Source organism: Chinchilla lanigera, unplaced genomic scaffold (assembly GCF_000276665.1).
Source record: "Chinchilla lanigera isolate Chin_1 unplaced genomic scaffold, ChiLan1.0 scaffold00052, whole genome shotgun sequence".
Classification (NCBI taxonomy): domain Eukaryota; kingdom Metazoa; phylum Chordata; class Mammalia; order Rodentia; family Chinchillidae; genus Chinchilla; species Chinchilla lanigera.
In genome coordinates this window covers 4,659,536-4,671,157 of record NW_004955453.1, presented here as the reverse complement: position 1 = coordinate 4,671,157, position 11,622 = coordinate 4,659,536, and the positions used below count along the sequence as shown (strand labels likewise).

Below are 11,622 nucleotides of genomic sequence, written 5' to 3'. Positions count from 1 at the left end.
GTCGGGAGGGCCGGGAAGTGCGGCCCGCCGCTGTCACTCCCGCCGCGCCCTGCGCTCCCCGCGCCTCGTTCCCGGGCCGGGGAGGCTTCCCGTGCGGGTCGCACGTCCCTGGGCGTCATGTCGGGAAAACGCCTAACTGGTCTGTGCTTAGGGATTGTGCGGTCGGCGCGTTCCGAGTTCGGGGGAAGCAGCCCGAGCGCTGCGTGCGTGCGGGCGCCGGAGTCGGTCCGCGCCGCGGGGACTCAGAGGTGAACCCGGCCCCGCGGTGCCTCCTCCGGGAGCTTACGGTCCCTCTGGTGTGGGAGATAAGACGAGTACACAAATAGCCGCGGTACCAGGAAGGAGGTGAGGAGTCCTGTGAACTGCAGAGTGTAAGAGAGGTACCTGGGAAAGACCCGACCGGTCGATCGCTTCCGCCTCGGCAGAAATCTGGAAGACTTCCTGGGTGAGGCGGTGCTATAAAGGGTCTTGAAGGCCAGGTCGGATTTAGGCGAGGAGGAGGGTTGCAGAGGAGACTGTGGAGCAGAGCTGGAGGACAGAGGTACAAACAAAGGCATAGCTTAGACATCGTGGGTCTCTCCGTTTATTGTCGAGAGTCATGATGGGGTGGGATGGGCCAAAGAGGTATTTGGGACCAGATTTTTGAAGGCTGTAGGAGAAAACTGTGTGAGCGATTTCTAAGGAAACCTACAGCGGATCTCTCGGTGACTTGTGAGCGCGGAAGTGTAGGCTAGGGTGTATTAAAGGAGAGTAGTCCCCGGTCAGTAGTTGATACTCTGTCCTTTGAACGTATGTAGTTTGAGATCGATTTTGACAGCTTCCGGGATATTTGAATAAATCCATGTCCAGGCAACGTACCTTTTGCAGAAAGCTTCATGAGACGTTAGGCTTTTACGAGGTCATGGGACAATGTCTAAGTCAGCTCATCTGCACCCATAGGTGTTTCTGTTCGTGAGTTCCCTAGAATGAATCAGAACTTCTTGTACAATGTATTAGGTGTCTACACTCTGGAATTACTAAGTTAAACCTAAATTACGTCTTTGATGTGGTGTTTGTGTTGATCTGAATTGATTCTTTAAATGAAAGTTAATGTTACAGGATAAAAAGTTGGGCATAGACCTTGCTCTAGAAAGATGTAATCACTATATTAGGTCTTAGTTATGAAAATCTATAAAGGACAGTCACAAGTGAAAGTTTTTTTGCTCTACTTTGTAGTTTTTTGAAGTTAGTGGCAAATAATTAGTACCTGCGTTTGAAGTCTACAATATGTGACCTGTAGAAGCAGCTTAGAAGCTGTGTTGCCTTCATAAGCACTCAGATAGTTGTTTTTGTGTGTATGACAAGTGAATACCAACTTTTTTCAGTTTTAAAAACTTGTTTATCAGAGTAAAGTATGATCTTTGCAAAAGCTTAGAAAACACGGAAAGTACTGGAGATTTTTAATGATCTTCTTAATCTCTTTTTTTTTCCCCCTTGAGACAGGGTCTCCCGTGCAGTTCAGGCTGTCACTTTGTAACCCAGGCTGGCCTGGAACTCCCAACGATCCTCCTGCCTCAGCCTCCCCAGGGCTGGGATTACAGGCGTGGGCTACCACGCCCTGCCCATGTTAATACCATTCAGATTTGGTTGCTGTTAACATTTTTGCTGATTTCCTTATCAGTCTTTCTGTGTGTATTTTCTTTATATGAAGAAATATGCTATATGCCTTTATATACATATACTTCTTTTGTAAGCATTTTTGTCCTTAAATATCTTTATAAAAGATTTTTTAAAAAATTTTGCCCAAGCAAAGGAAACCTTCTTAAAGGTATTGGTTTTTCTCTGAAAAGGTTACATCATTTACCTCAAATGAAATGCAGTAGTCATGTTTAGTAATTGCCACCGTGGACAAAACTTTTTTTTTCCTTGTTTTTCCCTGGTCCTGGAGAGTGAACCCAGGGCCTCATGCACTTGCTAAGCAAGGGCTCTCTGCCACTGAGGTATGTGCTTAGCCTGGATAAACCTGATTTTTGTGTTGTTGATACAGGGTCTCATCGTGTGGTCTAGGTTGGCATTGAACTCATTGTGTAGTCTCTGAACTCTTCATCCTTCTACCTCAACCTTCCAAGTGCTGGGGTTACACATGTGCAGAACTTTTTCTTTAGAAAAAGCCTTTAGGCTTCTTGTTTGAAGAATATTTATTAACTTCTCTGTAAGATCCTATTGTTTATTGATTTTTTTGAAAAAATAGTATTAGGATTGAACCCAGGGTCTTGTACATACTAGCTAAGCTGCATCTTCAGCCTTTTAAATTTTGAGGCAGGTTGCCCAGGCTGGCCTCCAACTTTCAGTGTTCCTGCCTCCGCCGTCTGAGATTACAGGTGTGTGTCAGTCACTACCCCAGGCTTGAATAGTTTTTAACTACTTGGTGGGATGCATGTGATCCTAAAGTATGGGATGTATGTGTGTGTGGATGTACTTTCAGAAGCGCACTGTGAAAGATTACTTTCAGGACTGGTGTGCAGTCTCCCGCACAGTGACAGGCAGTGCCCCTGCCCACCCTTCACTCCTCAAAAACAGTCTTCACACTAGGGGCATCCATACAAAAAACTCAGGCTGGATGTATTTTTGTAATTGGCATTTCATTAACAAAATATAGAATTTGCTATGAGGAGATTTGCTACAATTACAAAGGGGGCTTTTTATTTTTGTATTTCAAAGCAGCTCTCTTTAGTTCATTAGTATCTTAGACCATAGATCCTCATATTAAATTAATTTTCTCTTTGTTTTTTATATTCTAATATATATTAGTAAAAATTTTGTTTCTAATAGCATATAAAGTGAGATGCAGAGTTACACTATGTAAGTTTTCATAAAGCTAATATAAAAAATAACAGCCCAGGTTAAATGCACAGTTTGGCTTTATAATTTGGCCTTGACTTTAACTTTGTTTGTATATTGCAAGTGTGTATATCACATAGCATCTTTGTTACTGTGGAATGTTACTAAAGGTTTTTCTTTCTGTCACTTTTTGTGAGATTAAAGGCTTCTGTAGCTACTGCCATACTTTCCCAAGAACCTTTATTTCAGGAGATGGATTATTGCTTAATAACATTTTTTGCTGTATGCAATAATAATAGACACACAAAGAGACACATGTCCAACCAGTACACCACCACCACCCCACCACCTCTGTCTCGCTCACCGCCAAAAAAATAAAATAAAATCATATATTAGGACAGAATTTCATTTCAGGTATTATCTTTTGGTTACCTTTGTCTCTTTGTCATGGCTCATTTTAGTTAGGAGTTTGATTCTGTGGATTTCCTTGGCTTTTACAGAAGTAGGGAAATGATAGTTGGATTAGTATGGATAAGGGCAAAATTTTGGTTGATAAAATTTTACCATGTGATAAATTATGAAAAACAAGATGAAATATCTATGAACTTGGGGGCCAGATTTAATTCAAAAGTATTATTTTAATTATTGACACATAAAGATTTTGTATTTTTATGACTATAGATGAAGCAAAAAATAATTGCCCGGTTTAGTTATCAATCTGTTTTTGGGCTTTTCTTGGAGAAAAGACTAGTATTGGAGTCTTCCTCCATTAAAGAAGCAATTGAACTGTGTGGAATTTCTTTGTGTGCTCTTAATGACTGTGGAACTGTATCAGTTCCAGAATCTGGAAGAGAACATGGTGAGGCAGATATTCCCATAACCACCGTTTATAGAGTAGTTTGGTCTAGGAATAAAATGATAAATGTTCTGCTTTTGTTTCTCAGGCCTTCCAAGGATCATGAGAAGAGTTATTGTGGTAGTGGGTGGCAGAAGGTTAACTTACTGCCATCAGCATTTTGTGTGTGTGTGTGTGTGCATGCGTGCGCGTGCATGTACCTCCACTGTGTCATTTGTCTCATAGAACTCCCTAATCTCACAGAGATTCCTAGTCTTGCTGTGCTTTTAACTTTTCTTTTGAAACAAAAAGGGCAAAGGTGGGACAGAATTGTGGTTTATAGCAGGTGCGAAGTTAAGCCAGCAGAGGAAGGGAGAATGGCATGTAGAGAATTACCAGAGGTCAGTCAAGTGTGAAGGGACCAGGAAGGAGGGAAATAAAGCCTGCCCTGCCATTTTTGTTGGCACATATCTAGTTGTATGATCCTTAATACACTGTGTCTAGTTTGAGATTTAGGTACTTAGAATATGGTGATTTAACTTGTAGGTTTATGTTTCCTTGTTTATGTATATATATATTTCCATATGTGTATTACAAAGACAAAATCTAGTTAACCAGTGTTTAGTGGCGGGTTAATTTTATATGGTGATTCTTCTTTGGGAGCATTATCCTGCAGATAAATTGTGGAGAACCAAGGAAGTATGTTAATGTTAAAACCGCAGAACACTAATTTTGATGAAATGTTTGAGAAACAAAATACACATTTTGTAGCTTGATCTTAATTAAGTTGCTACTTTATAACTTTGTGTAATGAACTATGGCTTGCTCAGTAGCTTGCTCAGGCTACTGTTAACATATTAGTCATGTTCTTTCCCTCCACAGATTATATATCAGCTACATTTAGGCTTAGGAAGAAATAGCATAAACAGAATTTCTTTTACATGTCTGTAAGGCCCACTCTTAGATTCTTAGATTTTTTGGAGGAACAGTGATTAAAAACATAGGTGTAGCCAGACCCCCTGGGCTTGAACCCTCACCCCTCCTGTGTGTTCCGTAGCCTTAGGCCAGTTCCTTTAGATTGCTCAGATGGGAAGAATAGACCACCTCTGAGAGGTTCGAAGTAGGATTAAATGATTTACTACATCTGATGTGCTTAGGATAAGGCCTGGCACACAGTGAATGCTCAGACATCATAGTTTTGTGATGCTAATGATTGACAATTCTAGCTGGAAGAAACTTTAGAACTGCAGAAACAGTCTAGTCTGGATGGGTTCTGTGGGGCCCACTGTACCTGGAGCACTGTTTAGTTAACTTTGCAGATGGAGTTTTCTGGGAGAGTGAAGCCACCTGTCTAGGTTCTGCAGTGTATTAGCCACAGGACTGGATCTTGAGTCAGCTCTCTTCATCCAGTTTGCTCAGTGAAATACTTTATGCAGTAGTGTCATCTTTGAGCCTTTCCATTTACAAAGATTATATTCACATGTATTAAATACTCTTTGACACATAATCCTTTCTTATACTTTCATGTTCATGAGCATGTAGTTGGAAAGTTTGAGGGGGGCATCTGTATGAAGTTACAAATTGAAATGGACAGGGCCGGGAATGTAGCTCAGCGGTATACCGTCTGCCTGGCAAGTGCAAGGTCCTGAGTTTGATTCTCAGTACCAAAAAAAAAAAAGAACAAAGAATCAAGGGAGATGAACAAAAGCTACCAGATAAATTGGGGCTGTAAATTCTCATTACATGTTGAATACACCTCTGAGGTAGGTAGTATTGTCCCCAGCATCATTACAAATGGGAAACCAAAAGGTGGGGCCTTTCCAGGTTCCCATACAACACATGCTGTACAGTTGAGATAAGAGTTGGAACTCAGGTCTGCCTCACTTTAAAAAGGCAAGCTCCCTGGAATATACGGCATGACTTCCTCATCTGAAATAGTTTTCTTCCATAGTGTCTTGATTTCTTGCTGAGCATTTTTATTTAGTGTGTTAGACTCTAAATAGAGGTTATTGAGGTTTTTAATAGGTTTCCAAACAGTAACCACATGTTATAGTCCAAAATGAGATTTTTTTTTTATGCTTCAGTTGTATAGTATCATAATTTGATTAGTGGTTTATAGTTTAGTTAAGCAGTAGGTATTTATTTTTCATGCTGGTCTTCTAGTGAGGATGAGAGGCTTGTGTTACAGTGGGGAAGACAGAAGCCTGAGAATTGGCTGGGCCACAACAGGTCCTGACCATGACTAATCATGTTGTCACTCTGAGCAGGGAACTTCACCTCTCTGGGCTTTAGTCGCTCCATTCTATATCAAAGGTCCCAGGTTCAAAACCCCTCAAGTCTTTCTAGCTCTTATCTTCTGTGACTGTGTGTATAGGCTTATGACTTGACTTTCTCTGATATTAGATACCCCTGATTTTGTGTGTGGTCTTGAAGTCTGTTTTTTGTTTTGTTTTGTTTTTGGTACTGGGAATTGAACTCAGGACCCTGTGCTTGCCAGGCAGTCGACAGTGCCACTGAGCTATATCCCCACCCCTGAAGTTTGTTGCTTTATGAGAACTTTATAGCATGTGACTGTGCTTTGACATTTTTGTCTTCCAGTTGGTCAGATGCCTGGAGTTATTTCACAGTATTAAAGTTCTCTGCTGAGGGTAAAAGTGAGCAACATCAAAATGTGTATTTTCTACCTTTGTGCTTATGAATAAATAGTTAAGAACTAAATGTTATATGGTTGTAAAGTGCAACCTTAGTAAGTCAGGTAATGATTAACAGATCCTCAAGCCTCACATGAGTTTCGTTGTCAAAATTGTGTTATGCAGTTTTATGAGCTGTTTGTTTTGTGGAAAGGGAAAACATTAACTACAAGCAGTAGGAGTGGAAAGATAGGGCCAGAAATGGAGAATTAAATTTGGATTTGTAGAGAACAGTTCCTAAGGCAGTAAGTATTCTTTAGCTGTAATTGCTATTGATCTTCTGACTTCATGAAGGTGGTGTGTGAGCTTAGCTCTTGGGTTCTTGCCAGCCCAAGGTTCTCTCACCTAGATGGAATGATCACTGAGCATCCACAGCTCGTAGAACAACTATTCGTTTGGTTCACACAGATTTTTCTTTCTGGAGTTCTCAGTTTGTCTGAAAAATTCCTTACTGATTTGGTGGCATATTGTCAGCCAGTTCATTTACTTACTCTCCAGGAGGGAGACAAGAACTCAGGGCACGTGAATGATTCCAGGTAAATATACTTTGGGCTACCGTTCTTTTATTTACAGTATGGTTTTATCTTCTGGTCAGCTTTCGTGTGAGTTGAAAATTATGTAAGTTTCTTCTCTAGATTATAATTTACACTGAGGGCTGTTTTTTGTTTCATTTTTTTGTTTGTTTTAAAGTTTCTGAAATCTCTCCCTTCAAGCCATCTGGTATTTTCAAGGAATAATACATTGTGTCTATAAATATTAAGTGATATAACTGTTTATTTCTGCTATATTTGTGTTTATTTGAAAGTCATTTACATACTGCAATACATAATAGTTAAAGCTTTTGAGATTCTCACTTTCCTGGGTAAGTTCACATAAAGCTGTTTTTCCCAAATTACCTTTTCCAGAATACTGGTCTTTGAATAGATGAGCATCTGGCAGTAAGAGAGGTTCTAGAGTAAAATTATAGTTTGGGGAAACACTGGATTAAATTCAGTAAATCAAATTTTTATTTTTTGATTTTGTTTTTGAGACAGGTTTTGCTGTGTTGCCCAGGCTGATCTGAATTCCTGGGCTCAATTGATCCTCCTACTTCAACTTCTCAAGTAGTTGGTACTGCAGACACGCTCCACCTCATTCAGCTCAGATGTGTGTGTGTGTATGTGTGTGTATTTTATTTTATTCTTGTGGTGCTAGATGAGTGCTGTATCGCAGAGCTACATTCTTGCAACTACATTCCCTAGCTGCCCCCACTTTTTTTTTTCCCAGTTTCAGGCTGCCCTTGAACTCACTTTGCAGCCCAGGCCGGCCTCAAACTCGCAGTGATCCTCCTGTCTCAGCCTTCCAACCCATTTTTATTTTTGATGATATTGTGTTATTGATTTCCTGCAGACCTAGAGTTTTTAATAATGTGTGTTTTGACTGTTTCCAAAGGAAACATAATTGTAGTATTCTCCACTTGGTGAACTTTATTTAGTCACAATACCCACTTCCCCAGGAAATACCCACAAAATTCTTGAGGAGTGGTTCTGTTGGAACACAGTTTGGGAAATGTTCTTATTTGCACACTTAGTATGATATTCAAAGACTGGGCGTGATGGTGCATGCCCATAATTGCAGCACTCGGGAGGCTGAGGCAGGAGGATCTCTGCAAGTTGGAGGCCAGCCTGGGCTACAAAGTGAGCTCAAGCTCAAGTGAGCCTGAACTGTATAATAAGACCCTATCTCAAAAAGTCAAAAAACAAAAACAAGACATTCAAAATATTTGCTTTCTGGTTAAGATGATTACTTACTAAAGTTAAAGTAAGGTTAAAATAATTTGGTAAGGAAAAAAAAGAATACTTTCAATCAGTGACTTTTCACTAGCCCTATTCCCGAAACTTTCAACTCACAGCAAGAAATTGCATTTTTAGTCAGTCACTTAACACATACGCTCAGGCTTTCTGTTCTGTTTGTTAATGCCTGTTATGTGCTGCTAAAAGTAATTCAGTATGAAATTTGAGGAACACTGTAATGTTACATGAACATATAAATTCATAAGAACAGGGCCAGGTGTGGTGGAACACACCTGTAGTCCCAGCACTTGGGAGGCTGAGGCAGGAGAATTTCTGTGAGTTCGAGACCTGCCTGGGCTACAAAGTGAGCTCAAGGCCAGCCTGAGCTACGTAGTGAGACCTTGTCTCAAAAAGACAAAAAAAGAGAGAGATAATGTATCGTAGAGACTGTTTCATAAGTAAAAACCAAAACTAAAACTCAATGTTCATAACAAAGGAGCTGTGAGCATTCAGGATTTAAATCATAGTTATGTGTTGCTGGGCAGGATATTTGATGTCCATTCTTCCTTAGGTTTCTCATCTGTGAAATAGTTAGGGTAGAAGCTATGCACAGAGTAGTTGAGGGTTCAGTAAAGAAACACTGTGCCCAGCGTATCTGATAAGCCCTCAGTGACTACTGCGTGTTAGCTTTGATGATGACCAAAGCTCTCAAACTCTGCTATATCATATGTGCGTTCAGACATATTTTGTGACTTTAGCTAGGCATGATGGCTATACTCAGGATACTAAAGGAGGAGGATGGCAAGTTCCAGGCCAGCCTGAGCAACTTAATGAGAGCCCTGTCTCAAAATAAAAAAATAAGGGTTGGAGATATAGCTCAGCGGCACAGCACTTTCCTGGCAAACGTGAGGTCGTGAGTTCAATTTCTGGTACCAAAAAAGAAAAGTACTGGGGATGTAGTTCAGTGATAAAGTGTTCCTGGATTCTGTGGAGGAGTGGATGGACACTGAAACTGTTTAGCCTGAAAGTGAATCTGAACTTTTCTTTTAGTTTGGGTTTTGATCTTTTGAGACAGGGTCTCAGTTATGCAGTACAGGCCTTGAACTTGAGATCCTCCTGCCTCAGCCTCCAGAGTGTTGTAATTCAAGTGTATTCCACCATGCCCAGCTCAACCTGGACAGTCTTGATCTGTATTTGTACATATCATTTGTTGTGGTATTAGCCCTCTAAAATATGGTGTTCTATAGCTAAAAGGACTCATTTAAAGCTGTTTTCCTTTATAGTTACTGAGTTTAATGCTATATTGTCGTAAAGTTTCAAAACCATTCTTTTTAAAAAATATTTTAATGTAAGCATATAGTTAATACTAATGTATATACTTATATCAGTGATTAATTTAGCATTCTTGTAATTTTAATTCACTGAAAGAAAAATGGGATAAAAATTGGTATTTCTTGTTTTAGCTTCATGTCTGCAGTTTTTTGTAGTTCCTCCATCCTTAGTGTTTTCCACTACGAATGAGGTTTTAATCATATATCCTGCCATAAGAGATACTTAGAGGAAAATGACAGGGCCAAACACCCCATTGTCTTCAATAAAGCTGGCTACTTTGTATATTTGTGTCATCTACTGAGGCATTTTGTTTTCTAGCCATCATTGGATTTAATGTTCTCTGTTCTTTTTATTACTGGTTTGTCTTCAGTATGGCCTGAAATAAGAGCTTCTAATCAGCATCATTGACTTTTGCCAATTCAGTATGAAAATAGTATATTCCCTACTAGTGTGAACAGGAGGAATGAGGTAAAAAAATAATAATAATAATTGTGAGCTACACACATGTATCAGCTGCATGTATGCTGTTTAAGACCTCTGTAAGTATTTACTTCACTTAATCCCATAAGAGCCCTATTTTTGTCTTCGTATTTTCAGGTGAATAACCTGAAAGGAATACATTATATGTATTCTGTGGAATACATTATATGTCAGAGGAAGAAAAACTAAGTAACTGGCCTGAAGTTACACACCTAGAAAGGGACCTTAGATTCAAAACCCTCATTGCAAAGCTTTAACTGATAACTTACCATGTTTTGTAGCCTCTACTGTAAGATTCAGGAATGTACAGTCATCCTGGAACATAGACAGTTTGTGATACAAAAATAAGTCAGGTCTCCTGGTCACTGGCGTGTGACATCCCAGAACACTTGGAGAACTCTCACGTTACAGAGTTGTCATTAGCACCTTGGAAGAGCTGTGAATGCTCATTTTATTAGCATGTAGGTATCTAGTACATTTTCCCAAGCTATGTATGGCAGATCATTTTCAGGTAGTGTGCCCTGCATCAGTGCCTACAAATATGCAAGAAGGAAGTCGAAATTGGTAACGACTTCCTGTATGTGTACACAATAAAGCAAATATTTCCTGTATAGTTTGATACTGTCAAAATCATCCCTATTTTTGAGAGTTCAGTATTTGTAGCCCATTTGTTTTCTCAAGAACTAGTCTTGGGACCGGGGATATAGCTCTGTGGCACAAGTGCCTGCCTGGCAAGTGCAAGGTCCTGAGTTCAATTCCCAGCACCAAAAAAAAAAAAAACCAAACAAAAAAAAAGAACTAGTCTTGGTCTTCATATGGAGTGAGTGATTAGAACCTGAGCTGATAGATTACCCTTCCTCACAGAAGCCAAAATGGTGGGGAAGAGTAGCGTTTTCATTTTTTTATAGATGTGCCTCCACTTTTAAATGTACTAAAACCAACTGTGGTGGCACACACCTGTAATCCCAGCATTCAGGAGGCTGAGGCAGGAGAATTTCCTCAAGTTTGAGGCCAACTTGGGCTACAGAGTGAGTTCAAGGCCAGCCTGGACTACACAGCAAGACCTTGTCTCAATTAATTAATTAATTAATTAATTAAAATTAAATGTAGTGAAAGGAAGACCAAAGGGATCAGAGCCCTTGGCATGGGACACAGTATTCTATGTAGACACACCATAGCTGTTTGGAAAGGTCCGGACTGTCCTACAGGAGCTTTGCTGTTGTAGAAAAGAGGAAGGAATAAGAAGTAGAGAGGCAGGAAGAAAGTGATCTCTGTAGAGACTGGACCTGAATTTATGTCATACACAACTTTGAAAGATGAAATGGTGGAGGTGACACTGATTGCCTTCAGAATTGTCTGAAGAATTGGAGTATGTGCCCAGTGTGGTGGTGCACTCCTGTAATCCCAGCGCTCGAGGCTGAGGCAAGAGGACTGCTGTGAGTACGAGGCCAGCCTGGGCTACAAAGTCGATTCAAGGCCAGCCTGAACAGCATAGCAAAACCCTGTCTCGAAAAGATTAAAAAAAAAAAAAAATCACATGATTAATCATGGAGTACATTATATGTCAGATGCCACAGCCTCACAACCAAAAAGGAGAGGGAGGGCTGGGGATTTAGCTCAGCGGCAAAGCGCCTGCCTGGCAAGCGCAAGGTCGTGAGTTCGGTTCCTGGTACCGGAGAAAAACCAAAAAAAA

General features: G+C 40.3%; 1 protein-coding gene across 2 annotated transcripts in view; it reads left to right on the top strand.

Annotated features, from left to right (window-relative positions):
- Positions 1 to 179: 179 nt before the first annotated feature.
- The window catches only part of Cab39 (calcium binding protein 39), an 88,449-nt gene continuing 77,006 nt past the window's right edge, over positions 180 to 11,622 (top strand). Inside the window, exon 1 of one of the 2 annotated variants that reach the window (XM_005395413.2) lies at positions 180 to 345. The gene's annotated coding sequence lies outside the window, so the exon portion shown is untranslated. Of the gene's footprint in view, positions 446 to 11,622 lie in introns of both variants that reach the window. The other variant, XM_005395414.2, reaches the window with a different exon arrangement.